At 43.5% G+C, this 20408-nt stretch overlaps 1 long non-coding RNA gene across 2 annotated transcripts; it reads right to left on the bottom strand.

Moving 5' to 3' along the window:
- Positions 1-607: 607 nt before the first annotated feature.
- On the bottom strand, positions 608-17825 carry LOC143436113 (uncharacterized). Of its 2 annotated transcripts, XR_013106320.1 has the most exons (6): positions 17534-17825; positions 16257-16374; positions 7794-7909; positions 7361-7474; positions 4939-5078; positions 608-3553 (listed from the first exon to the last, which is right to left on the bottom strand). It is a non-coding gene; the product is annotated as an uncharacterized LOC143436113 (long non-coding RNA). The 2 variants fall into 2 exon arrangements; XR_013106319.1 differs by lacking the exon at positions 608-3553 and having other exon boundaries at positions 4240-5078.
- Between the last annotated feature and the right edge of the window lie 2583 nt (positions 17826-20408).

Here is a 20408-nt window from a genome sequence, read left to right as displayed (position 1 = left end):
CACCCGACTCCAAGGGCAGATGCTCCGGACTGATCCTGAGCCTTCTCTGTTCGTGTGTGGCTTATTCTCCTGGGTTATTCATTGCTGTTATTTGTAACATCACCTGTGCCCACAGGTTTGGCTCCCCGGCTCCCAGTATCCCTAATCTCACCTTTCTTTGTTGAGAGGCAGAGCTTGGGGGCCTGCATAGAAACTTAGAAAATGGTGTGAGAGGCCTCTCACTTTCTGTCCTGTTAAATTCTAACTCCCAGCCCTCACCACATCACAAAGTCTAGCCATCTTCCCAGGGCAGTCTGTGCCAGCTGGACCAGGCCTGATCTTGTTCCGTGAGTGTTTGAAGAGGGAGTCCTGTCAGGAAATATTGCTCTCTTTTCACGGCTGCTTCGTCTCCATAGAGGGCGAGCATGAGAGTCTTTTGGAGAAAAGTAAATGCAGCTCATCTGAGAAAGAGTGGTTAGTTATTTACTATCCCATAGCCTTCAAAAGATTGCACTGAAAAAAAGGAGCCAGCTCTTTGTATGGTCCTCAGCTCAGCTAATTGCTGTTGCCCTTCATAACCGGAAAGCTCAGGCTTAGACACAAAGGGACATCTTTTTTTTTTTCTACTACAAAGAAATGGTCTTTAATATCTTCTTTAACATATTAAAAACAAAAGTGGCAATTCAATAAGGATCCTTCCATTGCTCTTTATACATATTTAAATGCTGTCTTATGATTTATTTGTTATATTTATTTATAATCAGTAACTTTCTAATCACTGAGATTAGAAATTGCAGTATTTAATGAGCTAAATTCTTTCACAAAATAAGGCACAACTACATGATCACAAGTAGTAAACACAATATAAATAATGAACCCAAAAACTAAAGGAGAAAATATTCATGCAAAATTATGTACAGAGGCTATGGATATGTGATCTCATTCAGAGAAGCATAAACTGTCAGACCTGTGGCTGGACCATGTTACAGTAAGTTCATTACTTCTTACAGAAAGAACACAGTGGGTTTTTTATTCTATATTATACAATTTTACATAAATTCAGGAAGTTTATACACAGTATTCACATGTGCAACAATAACAATTTGATCATTGAGATTCAGGCAATGGGCAATTAAGACACGAAAAAATATGGCACATTATAATTATAGAAGATCATTCATCAAGCTTATGTCTAGGAATACTAAATTGATGGCACATTTAAATCTTATAGATCAAGTTATCCATGGTTTTTATAGCCAAAGTGCATTAAAAAAAAACTGCTATAGTTAAACAGGTCAAAAATATCAAAATATACGGCTGTCATTTGCCTTCCACTTAGAGGCTAAACATCTTATGCAAATGCAAGAGTAAAAAAGTAGCCATAAAGACCTCAAAACTATATAAAATAATCATGAAGACCACAAAGGGACATCTTGACCCCTTCACTTTACTAGAATGTCCAGCAGTGAGTCTTCACGGTCATGACCTGTTGAAGGAAGTCTATTTAATATCATTGGTATCCTGATTTTGTTATTTAATATTGCTTTGTTATTGTTTGCTTTGCATTCTCACCACATAGCTGCAACTAGCCTTAAACTCACTGTATAGCCCTAGCCTGTCCTTAAACCTGAAGTCCTCCTGCCTCCACCTCCTGAGTGCTGGCAATATAGAAATATGCCACAATGGCTGGCACCTATTTTCTAAGTTATTGATGTGCCTTATGAATTAACCTTGTCTGAACACATGACTATCTTTAGCTAACCTTTGCGGCATAGAAGGGAATCTATCAATAACTTTTGAAATATGACTCTGAGGTTTTGGCTCATCAGTACAGATGAGTTGAGGTCTGGGCAGAATACTTGTGTGAAGGTTAAAAAAAATCATTTTGCTTTAGAAATGTTATGACGTGAAACAAGTGCTCAGAATGCCAAAGGCGGCATGTAAAAGACGGGCACCAGCATTGTGTGGGGCTCATGTTGATGGCTGACTTTCCAAAGGATGGAAGAAATACTCTCCACCTCCCTCAGGGACCATAAAAGTATAGTAACTAAACTGGCTGTGGTGATACACAACTGTAATCTCAGTGCTTAGGAGGCAGAGGCAGGAGGATCAGGAGTTCGAGGCCAGCTTTGGATATACAGAGGGTTCAAGGACAGTCTGGGAGACATAAGAAAAAAAAATAATATGTGTGTGTGTGTGTGTGTGTGTGTGTGTGTGTGTGTGTGTGTGATATTTAATACATAATAATAGATAATAAATAATATATATGTATATTATTTTTATAATATAATATATATGGTATATATAGAGAGTGAAAGATAAAAGAGATAATTACATAAGAAGTGACCCTACTCTATGATATGTTAAGGCTATGTCATATGAATATCTGTGATATCTAACATTTGTTAGGTACAGAGACAGCATGGCAGCTAATGTGAACCAATGGCTTATTTTTACAACCAAGAAGCTCTGAAGGTATCCAGTCACTGGAGACCCAAGTCCTCAGTCTTTTACTTCTATTCCCTCACATCTCCAGGTAGCTGCTGAAGTTCCAGCTATCTCATCTACTTTCCAGGAGAGAAAGGAGAAAAGGGACAAAGAGAACATGCATCTTCATTCCAAAAGTCCTGCGCATAGAGTTGCCATATTTGGCAAACAAAAATGAGAAAAATATTGGGGGTTGGAGAGACGGCTCAGTGGTTAAGAGAAATAATTAATAATAATAATAATAATAATAATAATAATAAATAATGATAAATAATTAATAATTCAGATGCTTTTGCAGAAGACCTGAGTTCAGCTCCCAGGGCACACATGGCAATTCACAACAGTGTGTAACTCCAGTTCTAGGAGACCTAACACCCTCTTCTAACCTCCATGAGTATCAGATATGCACATACATGCATGCAGGCAAAACACTCCTACACAAAAAATAAAAACAAATAAACCATTAAAAGTATAAAAATACTATAACAAGCACACATACACACACTTGTAGTTAACTTTTTTTTTTTTTTTTTTTTTTTTTTTTTTTTTTGCCAAAATCAAATTTATATAAGCACCCTGTCCTATGACATTTCTTCCTATGAGAGTCATCTCTTAGCCAGGAATTTTGCCATGCTAGAACTGTTTTTATAAAGGAAAAAATATAGAGTAAATATTGAATAAAGAGCCAATAGCCTTTGCCAGAATGACAGGGAAGTCTGGAAGAGGGCAACAGAGCCTCCTCCATGTCCTCACACCCTCTGGGCAGGGGTGGGGGATTCTGAAAAGTCAGTAGCTTTCTCTATCTCAGTTCTGGATGCCAAGTATAGAAACTGGTTTTTAATAAGTAGACAGAGTGTGATATATTCAGGTGGCTACTGTCCTTTTCAGCAGGGTAGGAAGCTGACAATACTGTCATCTCTCCAAGTACATTTAGAAGTTAGGTCAGAACGAAGCAGATGTGTTGTCCCGGAAGCCAGGGGTCCCTTGGATATGTGTTGGTTATGAGTAGGAATGTTCTGTTCCATTTTAATCCTCAGAGTCTCCTCCAGTGGAGGACGCATGCTTATCTTCAGAGGTGTCAACAGCTCTGGACAGTGGGGACAGGACTAGTTTAAGAAACTGTTCTGTAGTGACCCAGAGTTCTCATCGCTCAATTTTCCATGTCTTGATCTATTTCTCTAAAGCTTGGTTTACACGCAGGGTCTACCCAAAGCAAAGGGAGATGACAGTAGAACAAACTAATGGGGCACATTAGACTGGCTCCAAATTGGCCTTGTGAGAGTCAAGTCTGAGGTCCTTCTTGGCTGCTTCTGACATGTTAGTTCCTACACGGTATTTGGATGTGCTTCAAGGTTTTACTCTTAGTAGTACCTGAATGACTTGGGGAAGCTCAATCAGGGACAGTCTGTTTCCAAACTTAATCTCCTCCAGCCTTAGGTTCCTTTCCTGAATTAACTGTGTGGCCCACCAAGTTCCAAAAGTAAGGAGACGTCCCTTTGAGAATTTTTTGAATACTAATTCTTAGCAAGTCTGTGTTTACCATCACACACCCCTTTCTTGATCACCTTCTGGGAAGACAGCTCCATGCAAGTTGCAGAGCAGCAGTAAACACAGAGGGAGCCGTTTGCCTGAGCCCCAGCCACATTCATTGCTGGGGTTGTCATATGCTCTCTCGCTATTTATACTGCTCTGGGCCAGCTACTTGATCCTTAATAAAATTTGCCTCCAAGATGCCCTGCAGGGAAAATGACCTGGGGGGGGGGGGGGAAGGGACCCTGTTCCAACTACCAAACCACTGATGCTTGCCCAGTATCCTCTGAAAAGGTTGCAGGGGCTCCAGCGGGGAAAGGTCTGTGCCACTTCCTGGCATTTAATAGCACCAAGCGCTTTAGTGTAATATATTTATATCCCCTGTTCACGGCTGCCTTCCCTAAATCAACCTCTCCCACACTGGCTCAGCTGTAGATGGCCGGAGCAGTGTGGAAACTCGGCCACCGTTCAAGGTCAGAACATTTGGGAAGAGGAGGGGTCGCCCCAGTGTTGATTTTTTTTTTTTTAAACCAATCTTTCCATTTTTTTTTTCCAGAAAGCAAGAATGGATCTATGGGATGGAAATAATGAACCATTTATATCCCAAAATGAGACTGCCAGGAAAAACAAACACCAAAAAAGAACATTTTATCAGAGGGTTTACTGCCCAAGGCTAACGGGGTACAGGGTACTGAGTGTTCAGTGGCCTGGGCCAAGAGCTACAGTAAGTCATACCTTTCCCTCCTGCCAGCCCAATCAGACAGCCTTAACCACCTGGTGATGAAGAGCTTTAGTGTCGTCTAAGTGAGTATGGGCGGGCACACCACATATTTGATAGCAACGTAGCATCTGTTGCCACACTGAACAAGTGCTCCTGCGTACTAGTTGCGTAAGTCCGGGAGGCTCAGGCTGACTGAGTACATCAGCGGGGGACCTGCTAACCTGTGGCTTATGTAACTAGGAGCCAGCCCTCCAGGGTGCTTCTGGCCTTGGAAAGAATGTTCCATCTTTGAACTTGGCCCTGGGCTTCCGGCAGTTCTTTGCCCCAAAGGTGTGTGGAATGGCTCAGCTGTCAGCACCTGCTGGGGAGATAAAGAAAAAGCACCCATAAGGCCGAACCTCTTTGAGCACAATAGGGAGGAGGCTAGTGACAGGACCCAGATGGCCTTCCCCCACTACCCCACCAAACACTCTACATGGAGGGAGACCAAGATCCCTTCATTTAGGGAGGCAGAAGCCAGAAGCCTGCTCCAATGGCAGAAGCCAGAAGCCTGCTCTGATGGAGGACAAAGTTGAAGGGATTCCCTCTAAGCCAGGAACCCTAGCTAAGACAGCACGCTGTTGCATGGTCTGGGCATCATGCTCTTCCCTGTGGACTGGAAACTTGGCCCTCTGCTCTCCTCCTAGTTTACCTGGAGCAAGATAATAAAGTAGGTCAAACTTGTGTCGCCTGCCCTTTCACCCCGAATGGCCACATTGCTGTCCACTTTGAGACCTAGCTGTTTTCATGCAGGGTTCCAATCGTTCTCAGCCCTGAACACTTGCTCAGTACCAGGTATTGTGCCAAACACCAGGCAGCAGGCAGGCAGGACTTCCTCGGCACTGGTGACTCACTGTAGTATCGTACCCCTGTCCATCAGGTGTGCCTTGAACCCATGTGACTCACACTATGTCACCCCAGTCACCAACTTTGATGCTGACCATCTCAGTCTTGGAGGTGGGAGTCTTTCTTTTCATCATTACATATGAATGGATAATTGTAGATCTTTCTTGGGGGTTTCTGCAATCCCAGCACTCAAAGGATTTGAGGCAGGAGAATCATGATTTCTAGGACAGCCTGGACTATGGAGTGGAAGCTTGCTGAAGAAAAAAAAAAGTGGATGTCCAGGAAAAAAAAAAAAAAAAAAAAAAAACTGTGTCTTTTACAGAATGAACCAGGACTGATTGGTGAGTTTGAGGTGAAGAATGGAGAGGAGGTCCTACACTAAGCAGAATTCTTCCAGTCCCATCAGAGATTGAGATGCTTCCATCACCTCCTCATGTATTGGTGACTTGAGTGTGTACTGGTTCAAGGGGACACATGCTAGAGCTGGACTAGGTAGGTTCGAATCTCAGCTCAGCAAGTTAAAGGTTAAAAAGCACTTGATCTTTGTCTTAGGGTTTTACTGCTGTGAACAGCTACCATGACCAAGGTAACTCATATAAGGACATTTAATTGGGCCTGGCTTACAGGATCAGAGGTTCAGTCCATTATCATCAAGGTGGGAGCATGACAGCATCCAGGCGGGCATGATGCAGGCAGAGCCGAGAGTTCTACATCTTCATCTGAAGGCTGCTAGCAGAAGACTGGCTTCCAGGAAGCTAGGATGAGGGTCTTATTGCCCATACCCATACCTACTCCAACAGGGCCACACCTTCTAATAGTGCCACTCCCTGGACTGAGTGTAGCCATCTTCACTTGTTCATTTGTCTCCCATGAAAAGAAAGACAAGGGAAACGTCTAATTGCATCTACCAGGATGTTTGAGGATTACCATGCATGCATAGATGTGAGATCTCTGTAAGACTGAGGTGCATGCATAGTAAGCACTCTGTAAGTACTGACTTTGGTTTTACATCAATCCAAGTCTATGCTTGTTGGGCCCCATTTTGGCCCTGGTTTGAGTCTTATGGACAAACCCTAGCATTTCTGCGGCCTTGTGGGAGAGCCTAAGCCTGGCTCGAGTTTTGAGACCTATCTCAGTCACTTCTGTATTGGGGTGACTCAGCAAGACCCATTTGGCCCTGCCTCTGCCCCACCGTTACTAATGTAGAGCTTTGCCATTGACCCTGTCCGTCACCCTATACCCTCCGTCACCCTTCCACGCCCCCTATGCCATCTCACCCTACCAAAACTCCTCCTCCCTATGCTCTGAGTTTATATGAGCGAGGGGCTGACACATTAAAGTTGAGTTCCTGCTTCTGGCCCCGACTTCCGGCCCGGTGTGTTTCTTTTGGGCTTTGGACACTCAACGTCCTGCTCAGCCCTGGAGAGACCCGGCGAGAGAGACCCTGCAGGACCCGGACCTCTTTCCTCTTGCCTGGACCTGCCGGCAAGATACATGCTTTTCTACTTTGCAGCCAGATTCTCACTGGAGTCTCTATTCAAACAGAGGGCTCCATAGCCAAGCTGCTGTTTCCTCGTCTGCAGAGTGGGAAGTTGAAGGAGGATGTTGGGACAAGGTCGGGTGGCCATGTTCTGGTCTCTGATCTCTTCTGAGCGTGGGTAACTAACTCACTTAACGTCTCTGTCTACCAGAAAATAAACTTCATTTCTCAGTCCCTCGGACTCAGACCATTCAAATAATAGAGTCCATGTCATGTACCTGTTCATATCCTTGAAGATGGCACATCTTCGTGACACATTCCTTTAGGTTGTCTTTAAATCAGCTCACTTGGGATCCTTACGGTGCACACTCAAAGATTAGGCTTAGATTCCTCTAATTCACAAATGAAAAATTAAAACATTTGCATGATAATTGAAATTCATCTTACATGCTCTCACACATACCACCTGTACATACAGATCTACCATAGCATTCCTAGGAAACTCTGGGTCCCTAAAATCTTTTCCATGATGATTATTCTATTTTTCTGTGACTGTTTGATTTTATGTGTGTTTAGTATTTTTTGCCTCTGGGGGGGAAATGACTGGGTTGTGCTTCTTTAGGGAACTAGCTTAGGACACAGTGTTCTAGAAATCACTTAATTTAAAATTACAAAACCACACAAGGACAGAGGTGTGAATCACCCACTAACCTGTTCGAAGTTCCAGGCCCTCAGCAGCACCCAGGAAATATTACCTCTCCCAGCCTCTTGCCTTCTGCTTACATCCCTTCTTGATGCGCACTCGTTTGTCCATGTAAAAACTGAGCCTGTTTCATAAAGAGAAGGTAGCCCAGACCATTGTTAGACCAGAACAAGTATTGTCTTCAGGGTCACCCTTAGGAGAAGTTCCAGGTCCAGAAATGTCTGTTCTAAGAAAGAAAGAAATTCCCTTCCTAAAAGCTACCACTAAAAGGCCTTGAGAAACCAGTGGATTTTCTAAACACCCTTCAGCAAAAGCTAGAATACACAGCCACACCATCATTGCAACCTGCCGGGGTTCACAGCCTGGAACTTTCTGGAGCTGCCCTCCCTTCCTCAGAACTCTCCTGAATCGCTTCTGTGTTCAGCACTTAAGAAAACACATATTATTGTAAAGATCAACACACTGAGAAAGTTCTAGAAGGCCATGAACATCTTGAAAGCAAGGAGTGTATCTTATTCATGTTTGTATCACTAGAACATAGTAAAGCACTGCGCATGCATGCATTTTGTTCCATAAGCGGATGAATGAATTGATGATGGATGAATGAATGAATTGATGCATGCATGGATGCATGCATAGATGCATGTATAGATGGATGACACCAGTCTCACACTTATACAGCCTTTGGTGTTTTGGTGGCGTTTGCTTGTTTGTGAAAGAATATTATTATGTATTTCTAGCTAGGCTGGAACTCAAGACCAGGAAGATCTGGAATTTGGAGAGATCTCCTGTCTCTGTCTCCAGAGTGCTAAGATGAAAGACATATGACACTACCTCTGGCCTAAGGAGTTTCCAGTCTGAACAAAGAGAAGACAGAAACCTTGGCAAATGGAGGATTCAGTTGCAATGAGCCAAGGGTTATAAGAGAAAGCCCAGGATAACAAACTGTTAGATGCAGACATCTTCCACATCCCATTCTCCAGACACCCAGTGCTGAATGAGTGGCAAGTCTCACAAAAGAGAAATGTTTTGGCCTCTCCTTGACACTGTCCCACCCACAAGCTTGATATCAAACAAACATTGCTAGGTCATTGTCACATGACTGTTCTCTAAAGGCCGCTGAGAGGGAGCAGAGTGTTATTTACTGTAAAAACAATCAGAGAGTGTTTATCCTTCCAAACATTCCTCATCATCCATGGGCAAGGAGAAGGTACTGGTGACACTTGAGAGCTAAGGAACTGGAATAAACAGGAGGCGAGAGGCCAATAATTAATGATTTGGAGGCAGGTCGACCCTCGGTATGAAAAGGCCTTTGGTGTGGCTTGCTGGGGGAGGGGCCAGGTTTCCAATGCAGCAATCCAAGTGTCCAGACTGTCGGGGAAAATTTAGGATATTGTCATCTATTCCATAGAATACTGGTGCCACCAGGAGGGAAACCCCCAATTAATTGGGAAGAGTGATGTTTTCATTGAAATTGTTTTTGAAAGTGATTTACACACCTGGCCAGTCAGGATTCTCAAACAGAGCAAAACAGTAGGGAGTGAAAGGCAACCTTCGGGAGGTGTCTAGAAGCCAGTCTTCTCGTCACAAGACGATCCAGTGTTACATCCAGTGTTACATTTTGGGGATGACTTCTTAGAAGCAGTCTATGGATACAGTGCAATCCTCTGTGTCTACCTAGGCCCACCCCTTCCAGGTATTCTTGGATTCCTCAGTAATGCTTAATTCACTATGAAACGCTGTGACACATCCTCACTGTGTCTCAAATCTTCACTGGGTACCCTAAGATGTGTCTCATCATCTACTTAGCCCCCTTCTGACCGACATTGTTGCTTTCAAGGTTTTTTTTTTGTTTTGTTTTGTTTTGTTTTGTTTTGTTTTGTTTTAACATTCTTTTTGTACGACTAGGATTGGGAGATCAATTCCTTAAAGTGAAATTGCTGAGTCAAAGGACATAGGGATCGGGTTCAGTTATACACTGATGACGAACAACACTTGACTTTTGATACAAACTGCTAAAGTAAAGTGTTCTTTCCAAACACAGGACTGAAGACAATCCGACAGTATTTTATTTTAAACCTTAATAGTTCAGGCATACAAACGGCACATTTATTTATGAAGCTCACTTTTCAATGTCTTGTCTACCTAAGCATGCATGTGTGCATACACATACACACACACTACACATACAACACACATAACACAATACATACAGCACTCACTACACACAAAACACACACAGTACTCACCACACACATACACTACACATACAACAGACACACAACACACACAGCACTCACCACATACAACAATACATACACAACACAATACACACAGCACTCACTACATACACAACACACAGTACTCACCACACACAACACAACATACACACAACACACACACACAATACAACACACACACAACACACATATACATTGTATATAAATCCAAAGCAAGATCTCACTGACTAGGAACATGACAGAAGTCTCTTACCACCAAAATGCATGAGTGCTTGTTACAGTGGGTTGCCTTGTTGGGAGCCAACTTTTAGCAGAAAGCAGCTAGAAAGCAGCTATCACATGCTAGCCACGCCTCCAAGGCTTATGTCATATCCACGTGCCTACAAGGTACATGGCAAAAGTGTATAAATACCCTAGATTTCCCTTCAATAAAAGAGGCTTGATCAGAACCTCTGTCTTGTCTCCATTCTTTGCGTCTCTTCCCCTTATCCTCTCTCTCTCTCTCTCTCTCTCTCTCTCTCTCTCTCTCTTCTCCCCCCCCCCCCCCCCCCCCCCCCCCCCCGACCAGAAGACCGGAAGGTCAGTTTAAAGCCAGGCAGTGGTGTCGTAAGCCTTTAATCCCAGCCCTTGAAAGGCCAAGCCAGGCAGATGGAGCAAGGCACAACATAGTAACTATTCAGGCATTGTTAAGTCTTTTGTCTCAAGCCAGGTAGAGCGGAGCTGGTTGCAACATTGGCTGACTGTTAGGACATGCTGACCCTCTGTCTTCTCAGTTTTATCCACCCGTGGTCCCTGCCCTTAGCACCTCTTACCCTTCTTTTACAAAAAAAGTCATCTTGGGACCCTGCCTTCTCCATAGTAGTCATCTCCCCTCCAGTTGGTTCCTTTAGTGGCCATTCCTGCAGTTTGGGCTCAAGCAAGGGACTGACACTTTTGTGAGGAGGACGTGGGTAAGGAGAAATTTTTAGTTCCCTGCTAGCCATGGAGGGTGGAGTAGGTGACCATGGGAAAGTCAGAGAGTCCTGTGCTCTCTCTCTGATGGCCTCAGAATCACTTCCAGACCTTAGGGGGTGGGGGAAGGGAGCAGCCCCAGAATGTTCTTAGTTCCCTGGTGTTTACTCAACACACTGTGGTCAGCTCCCAGGCTGCTTTGCTACTTCCCAGTCTTTGCTACTTGCTCAGGTAAGGTGAGAAGCTCTGTGCAGGTTTGGTGTTTGTTTTGTAGCCAGATGTAGCCATTTTTCTTCTCTCCGCTGCTGACATAAACACATTACCTTCCCGGTTACCACTGGAAAGCTATGTCTTACCAGGTTGAAAGGGAGTGAGGTCATTTTGCTCCCATATTGAAAATCAGTTACCTCTGCTTGCTTTAGAAGGGTTCTAAACCTCAAGACAGTGGTTTCCAACCTTCCTGATGCTGTGACCCTTTAATACAGTTCCTCATGTTGTAATTACCCCCAGCTATAAAATTATTTTTACTGCTACTTCATAATTGTGGTTTTGCTACTGTTATGAATTGTAATATATATCTTTGTTTTCCGGTGGTCTTAGATGACCCCACGGTTGCAACCCCAAAGTTGAGAACTACTGGCTTAAGCCCTACTTATAATATTCTTTGGTTCCATGAATGCAAGAAATAATTTCTATAATATTATATAATAATATAATGATAAGAGCTATTGGGAACTTCATATTTACATTTACCTCAAAGTTATTGTCAAAAGACCAGAGACTGGTTTTTTAAGAAAAAAAAAAGGGGGGGTTGAATGAGAAGTGGTTCATCCCTTAACAAGTGCTTGATACTTTTTCACAGGACCAACTCCACAGAGGATCTAATATTTTCTTTTGGTTCTTGTGGAAACACACACACACACACACACACACACACACGGAGTAGGGGAGGAAGACAGACACAGACAAGTGGTGGGGCAGACACAGAGGGGAAAAAAGACAGAGACAGAGAGACATGAAAAGATGGAGAGAGAGATAAGGAACAGAGAGACTGCAGGGCGGTGGTGGCGCACGCCTTTAATCCCAGCACTTGGGAGGCAGAGGCCAGCCTGGTCTACAGAGTGAGTTCCAGGACAGCCAGGGCTATACAGAGAAACCCTGTCTCAGAAAAAAACAAACAAACAAACAAACAAAACCACCACCAACAACAACAACAAAAAAAGGAATAGAGAGACTGAGAGAGAAAGACATGGTACAAAGACAGAGAGGCAGAAAGAAAGAAATACTTAAAATACAAAAATAAGTACTTAAAAGAAAGAGTTTAGACGCTGCAAGAAAGCTATTTCAATATCCCAATATCTGGGAGAGCACAAATCTCTCAATGAGGAATGGAGAGGGGAAGGGGACCAAAAAAAAAAAAAAAAAAAAAAAACACAGACATTTTTTTAAACATAAAAATGCAAAAAAAAAAAAAAAAGAAAAAGAAAAAAGAAAAAAAAGAAAAAAAGAGGTACTCTACAGGACGTCAATTCGTGACCCACAAAGTCATATGACCTGCCCAGGTGGAAGTTGGGAAATGGGTGTAACTATTTTTTGGTCCAGCCACCAAAAGACACCAGAAATCAGGTGACCCTGGCATATAAAAAAAGAAAAAAGCAAATGACCAGTGGGATTCCCTAGACTATTCCAGAGGAGGCCACTGAGGCTGGAGAGAGCTGCTGACCACACCCCAGCGGAACAGCAGCTCTGGCATCTGTCTGGAAAGAGGATTCTTCACCATGGGACACTGAGAGCAAGGAGACAAATATGCCTTTGGCAATGGGCCTATCTTTGTCCAGCTCTATCTTTCCTTATTTAAAAAAAAAAAAAAAAAAAAAAAACATATATTGCAGGAGACAGACTCTCTAAGCATTGCACAAAAATTAAAAGTCGCTGTCTCTGCCCTGTAGTAGACACACCCTAACTACTGTTAGCAGAATGGATCTGTCAACCATTGGGTTAAGGAAGACAGCATAAACTGAAGTCTCTAAAACCTGTGGGGGTGTCGTGTACAATATAAAGTTAATAGGGAGAACTGGAAACAAGTGGGAATTACAGTTGTGTGCTATATAGAAGAAGCAGCCTACTGAAATAACCTTAAAAAAAAACACTTTCCAAAACATCATATACGTTTCTTTCTCAGATGGTCTATTCAGTAAGTAGTAACCAAGAGTTTCCGTTTGCCAGGTTCTGTTTCCCATGTATAGAACAAGGTACATTTTTTTTTTTTTTTCTCGTGCATAACTGTTATTTCCAGTTAGTTCCCTACCTGGGAAGAGTATATGATGAATTTTAAAAGGCAGATTTTTTTTTTCCGACCCACCCAGCTAGGTCCCAAATAATTGAGTCGGAGACCTGCTGATTAATTCAACAAGCTTTAAGCACAACAACTGAGCGGGTATTCCTAACCCTCTACACCATCTAGCTACTTCCCAAACCCCCTGCCCCAGTAACTCGCATTTCGTCTCAACTTGGCTCTCTCTGCTGTAGCTGTCTGTCCTCATGGCAAACTAACTCTCATGTTGGTCCTCATGGTGACTACCACCTCCACCTGGTGTCCCTCTTCTCCTGGACCCTCACCTGCCCGGTAGAAAACTCCTTCTCCCAGGCACCCCCCCCCCCCAATAGGAGTCCTTTCTTCCTAGCCCCTCCTCCCAGTCATTGGCTGTTCAGATTTTTACTAACCAATCAGAGATAACTGGGGAGGATTCCTTACACTATTCATGACAATGGCCCGGTGTGTCCAGACTGTAACTAGTTCTCAGGGCACAGGAATATTCTCAATATTTGAATAAATAATACGAGGCTCTTCTCCCAACAAAAGGGTTGGAACTTTTGGTAATAACTGAGCCAGTAGTGATCAGATGAGCAGGGGAAGAAGGGATGCTTAGTGCCGATTTGTCGAAGCCCGAAGCAGGAGCAAAGGTCCAGATCAGACTGCAGCGGAGTACAGACTAACCATCAAATCTGGGCCCTTGCCTGTTTTTATAAATACAGTTTTATTTGGACACGTCCCTACACAGTCATTTACATTTTTGTTTATGCCACTCTCCCCGTGATAACAAGAGCACTGAGAGGCTGCAACAGTGAGATGTAGGCTATAGAAAACTAAGAACAAGTATGGTCCGACCCTTCACAGAACGCCTCTGCCAGCCCACTGTCCACAGGAATGGAACAACAAGATGTGTGTGCTGCCGTAGGAAAGTCCAAATGGCTCCGTCTCGGTGGTTCTAAGAGGGGCATGGTGCAGCGTGAGACAGAGAGGTGAACATGTCCAAACCCTGGACCAGTCTAAGGATGATGGTCTCGTTCCCTCTGGAAATGGATAGAAAAGCAGTTTGACATTTACCCCTGTCAGTTGGATGCACACAAGAGATGCAGGATTGGGACAGAGGAGCTCTCCAAACCCTTCATCTCACAGAGCCCTGGATCTCACAGAGCCCTTTAATAGACACAAAGGGGTCTAATGCTTATTATATTATATCTTAGTCTATGGTGGGGAAACAGAACTTGGCACACCGGCTCAGTCAGTCCTTACAGAGTAGAGTGGAACTGGTACCCACACCACCCCTTGTTTCTAGCTTCCTTACTAAACAGCATTGAGATTCAGGCAACAGCAGGTTAATAGTGAACTACAAGCCCAAGAGAAATCCCCGCCCTTCAGTTCTCGTGCCAGCATCATCAAACACCGGTCATGGGTCAAACCTGTTTATGCCGTGCCCTATGCCCTAATGAGAGACAGGTAGGACAAAAGACAAGCTCTGTGAATAACAGCCATAAACACAGTATCACTCGCATCTGTGAGGAGTCTTTGGAAGATCTTGAATCGTCTTTCCCCTCCCATGTAACTATTCATTTCTAATTTTCTCTCTATCAGAGGAGAAAATCAAACCACACAGAGACGGTGTGACTTTCCCAAGGTCACTGAGCAAACCCGAACAGCACTTTTTAAAAGGTTGAGAAAACTGCTCAGTGTGTCCAAACATCGGTCTGTTTCCAGCCTGGGCTGGGCTGGGCTCATGACTCTTAAACGTGAATCATTTAGAGGAGACCCAAACACACAGGATGTGCCAGACGCTTGTCTTAGAAGTCAAGCATTCTCCCTGCCCATAAGATTTCAACAACTGTCACCAAAACCTATCATAATCAGAGCCTTTTTGAAGGTCTAGCTTCAAGAAGTGAAATGGTCTAGCATGGGGTTCTGCTATTTCTGGACATTCTCCATATTCATTCTCTCTCTCTCTCTCTCTCTCTCTCTCTCTCTCTCTCTCTCTCACTCATGTTCTTCTCTGATAGTCATAGCTACAGCTTCTGGTTACCGGTGTTCTTCTTTTATCCCACAGAATTGTTAATAAAACCCTATTTTATTCATACAAACAAAAACAAAATCCCAGTTTGTACCATAAATTATAGTCCTCTAGCTCTGACCAGTAGGGAGAGAGTTATTAGACTGTATCCAGCCTTCCTTCCTCTCCTCAAGAGTGTCCTATCACAGATACGATAGTTCCATACACCAAGAATCTTAAACTCACAGTGACCCTAACTCCTAGAGCTCTTAAGAATCTCCTCTGAGGGGCGCTCCAGCTGTACACAAGCACTCCTGGTTGGCATTTGATAGTCACCCATCTAACACTAGGTTCCTAACTGTTAGCAAATACCTCCTTGCCCTGCATCAAACTGAGCCTCTGGTATCTTCCGGATGCTGATCCTGGTGCTGTTCTTAAGAAGCTGAGAAAGTACTGGGGGTGAAGCTCAAAGAAGGAGCATGGGCCTAGCAAGTGCAAAGCTTAGACTTAGCCCCACAAAAGAAGCAGAGGTCAAAAGGTCAATCCCCACCCCCCTCCCACCTATCTGAGAGAATGCCCAAAGTCTGCTTTCTCCAGCCCAAACCTTACAGAGCATCAGTAATGATTATACACAACCTTAGGAGTGGTGACTTTCGACTCAGACAAGCCTGGCGCTCCCTGCCTAGCTGACCTTTGGCAAAGCATTTGCTAATTTCGCTTTCCTTGTCTATAAATTTTAAACAAGCATTAACTACTCGAGGCAGGTGATGCTGGTTAAACAGCCTGTATCCTCTCACCCTCCCTTTCTTACTGACCAAAGGGACTCATGCAAACACTCCTGGATTACCAGCTGGCTGTGGTCAGGCTGTGAGGTGGGGACATGAGTCACAGGTCCAGGGACCAGCTGGAGGCTTGAGAAAGCTTGTTAGAAGGCATGTGTTCAATCTGAACTTACCTTCTTGGTCCTCCTAGTTCAGCCTGTGGCAAAAGTGACAAAGAAATTCCTCTGTGAAGGCCGAGGGCAGCGAGAGGTCCCAAACTCACACTGAAGTGCTTATGGTTAACCTCATATTCTGTGAGGAAAATAAAGCCCACGTTAAGCCACAGAAATGGGATCTCAGCTACTTACAGTCCAATCATGTTAAATGACACACAGGGGAGTGCAGTAACAACAACAACAAAATCAGATTACTACTGTGCCCAGCACAGATCCAAAGAAATGTGAATGGTTGCTATAATCACTACATGATGTTAAAACTTTTTAATAATTGACATAGACCATAGAGACACAGACAACAAAATGTGTTCTCTTGGTCTCAGATAGGCCTGTTGCAGAAACGAGTGTGTTTGTGCACACCAACACGCTGTTTATAATGGCTAAGCTGTAAAATCAGCCTGGGTGTTCACCGATGGATCAATGGAGAAAGAACAGGTGGTATAGGTGGTGGAGCATTACTCATCCGTGAGGAAGAATGAAATTATGTTGTTTGCATGAGAACGGACGGAACTGGAGATCATGGTGCTAAGTGAAAGAAGCCAAGAAGAAGAGGAAGAGGAGGAGGAGGAAGAAGAAGAGGAAAAAGAAGGAGGAGAAGGAGGAGGAGGAGGAGGAGGAGGAGGTGGAGGAGGAGGAGGAGGAGGAGGAGAAAAGAAGAAGAAGAAGAAGAAGAAGAAGAAGAAGAAGACGAAGAAGAAGAAGAAGAAGAAGAAGAAGAAGAAGAAGAAGAAGAAGAAGGAGGAGGAGGAGAAAAGAGAAAAAAAAAGAAGAAGGAGCAGTCAGAAGCGGCAACTGCAGCAGCTGTGGCCAGAATCAAAGACGAATATTGTGTTCTTTCATTTGTGAAATTGGAGAGATAAAAAAGAAACAACGGTAAAATGGAGACAATTATGGAGATGAGAGAATATAAGAGAGTAGTAAGAGAATGAAAAAAATCTATAAAAATCCATGCATTTATATAAATGTCATAACAAAGCCCATTCCTTTTACAATTAATGTTCTTGAGTGGGAACAAAAACTACTTGCACTCTTTTAAACATGTGCATGCCCGCGCACACACACACACACACACACACTCACACACACCATTTGCAGATGTTTAGACAAGTGTGTTTCTGTTCATGATTAATGAATTCAGTCTGTCAAGGCACAAGCTCCCAGAAGTTCAGAGATGAAATTCCACCTGGCTGACAAGCCAGAAAGCAAGCTGTCTCCTGCTGTGAACGATGCCCTACCTGATGTCCTTCTGGACAGAGGATCCACCCATGTTTTATAGTGTATTTCCTAGAAAAGCAGTCTTCTCCAAATGACAGAAAAAGATGGTACTTTAAGGATGACATTATCCCAAAGGAATAGGACTTCTGAGAAACCAAAACCACACCCAACCCAAGGAGCAAGGGTTCAAAGCCCGTGGTAGGAAGTCAGTTGGCCATGATCAGATAAGGATGAGACTATCTGGGTTTGCTTCCAGAGAGTCTGCTCAGCCATCCAGATATCTTTCTTCTCCACCTTCATCCCTTCCCATCTCTGCATCTGTAGATAAAGAAAATGATGTACTGAAAGTCATCCAACCACATGAACAAACATGTAATAGGTTTTGGAGTCCACAAGACCTAGGGTTCAGAGCCCAGGGAGCCATTCATAAACTGAATAAGTTGGACAAGCAATATTCTTTCTCTGGGCTTCAGTTTTTGCATCTGTAGACTTGAGATAGAAATGTGTGTATCCCAGGTCTGCATGAACACAGGAATCAGTGGGTTTGACAGCACCAAATAGAATTATCTTTCATTTCTCTCCCTTTCTTATCAGCCATTTGGCTCTTGATGGCTTGTTTATCTCTCCTTCAAGTCCAAGTTATGAACCTAGCTCAGGTCACTAACACAGAGTTCAACTTCTTGCCTTCTGCCTGGCGCATCATCATGCAAGTCTCAAGGTCACACATGGGAAGCCAGAGCCTCTCCCAACGCTGAGCTGAGGTCATAACCCAGAAAAAGATGAAACTTCCAGAGCACAGGTTTGGTCTGCCGTGAGCAGAGTCATCTCTGTGACAAGCCTGCCTTTGGGCATGGGAGTCCCCAGGAAAACCGGTAGAAGGGCGGTTCTCCAGTGCACCTGGACGAAAAGCTAATAAGGAAACTGTGACTCCAAAGTCACTCTGTTCTCTGGATGGGGTGTCTTTAGGGCCCAGCCTCGGGAGGGCTGGAATGTGACAGTCACAAGGTTCACACCTCAAGCCATGAAATGTGATCTTGCTTCATCACCCGGCCGCCGGAGTCCTTGGCAGTGGGTTCCACCGCTACAGCGGTACAGGCTGTGTGGTCCTCACCTCTCTGTCACTTTTGAAACCTTGGATCTATTCCGGGACATTGGTCAAATAGAGTTTGTGAATTCTGGCTGTGGCAGGATATTTGTATATGCATTGCTCTGTAGCTTCAGAAGGCAGTAATATGAAGCTAGACAGAAACCAGAGAGTTGGGGTCTGTGAATCATGGCTGAGTACCAACTGGATAAGAACCAGTACCAGCAAACAGTAAGCATGAGCTGTCTGTCAGGCTCCGTGCCAAGCACCTTACTTTCTATTATTACTGTCGTGATGGTCATTCCTATTTTGTAACAACAGACTGGGATTTGAGGTATATATTCTAGACATTAATACTTTGTAGGATTATGGTATAAATATCTTCTGGTGGCTTTGTGTCTCCTGGACTTAAGGTCCCTGTCCTTTTAACAGTTTTCATTTCCAAAGTGTTAAACCAATGAGAAGGCCAGGTTAACCATCTTTGCCTTGACGATGCATCTTTAGTACTTTTGGTATCAATTAGTTTCAGAATCTTAATTCTGCAGAGGATTTTTTTTTTCTTTTATCTATGTGTGAAGCGAATATAGTTGTGGGAAATAAGACAGTACAAATTCAAGAGGTACAGCATAGAAAAGACGGCAAAAATGTCTGGCATGCTGATTTACACAAAGCTGTGGTTTTTAAGGTTCCCCCAGTTTAAAGAAAATCCTATCCTCTTTCTCATAGACCAGACTTAACCCTTCCCCAGGTTCCCCATCTTACTGGTTTAAGACATAAAGATAAAGATGCAATGGATAATTTGGGGCTGGGAATTGCCCCTTTTTTCTGATCAGGAACTCAGTCATGAAACAGACTGGCTGTAAATTTACAACTCTCAGGCATCCTGCGTCAAACATGTGCCAGCTGCCGGCTAGGGGAGAGAGCATCTATTGCTTCCTGCTCGTCTGGAACTCCAATGAACTCTAAGCATACCTCACACTAAAAAATGAACCATGTGACTTATTTCTTACACAGCTGACCAATCTGTTTAGATTCATGGAAAGTGAGTCCTCCCTACACAGGTTCCACAATTATGGATACAACCAACCACAAACCCAGAAACTCTGGGGAAATTTTACCTGCACTAATATCTATATTGTTTTATAGTCAGCAAAGATCACATGAATATGCTTTTATTTTTATAAAATAAATGTATGTATCCTGGGGATATTTTATTTGGGGATTTTTGAGACAGGGTTTCTCTGTGTAGCCTTGGCTCTTCTGGAACTCACTCTGTAGACCAGGCTGGCCACAAACTCACAGAGATCCACCTGTCTGCCTCCCGAATATTGGGATTAAAAGCATGCACCACAAAAAAAAATGTTATTATTTTATTTTATGTGAATGGGTATTTTGCCTGCATGTCTGTGAACCACCACATGTGTGTCTGGTGCCCACAGAAGCCAAAAGAGAGCACTGGATTCCCTGAAACTGAAGACACAATAGTGAGCTGCCATGTGGGCTGTGGTAATCGAATCTGGAATCTCTGTAAGAGCAGCCATTGCTTTTAACTTCGGAACCTCCTCTTCGGCCGCTTGTGGACTAACTCTGTGTGTGTGTGTGTGTGTGTGTGTGTGTGTGTGTGTTAGACCCTTTGCTCTTGTTGCTCCCTAAAGAATATAAAAAGTGCTTGTAATGTTTGCATTGTCTTATGTTTTTATATGTTATATTGCATGTACTAAAGTATTATAAGTAATTTAGAGATGGACGAGAGAATACGGAAGGACGTGATTAGGTATTATGCACATAGTATACCATTTCTTAGTAGGGAC

The sequence above is a fragment of the Arvicanthis niloticus genome, chromosome 22 (assembly GCF_011762505.2).
Source record: "Arvicanthis niloticus isolate mArvNil1 chromosome 22, mArvNil1.pat.X, whole genome shotgun sequence".
Classification (NCBI taxonomy): Eukaryota; Metazoa; Chordata; class Mammalia; order Rodentia; family Muridae; genus Arvicanthis; species Arvicanthis niloticus.
The sequence above is the reverse complement of the archived record's forward strand: the minus strand, read 5'-3'. Positions and strand labels throughout refer to the sequence as shown.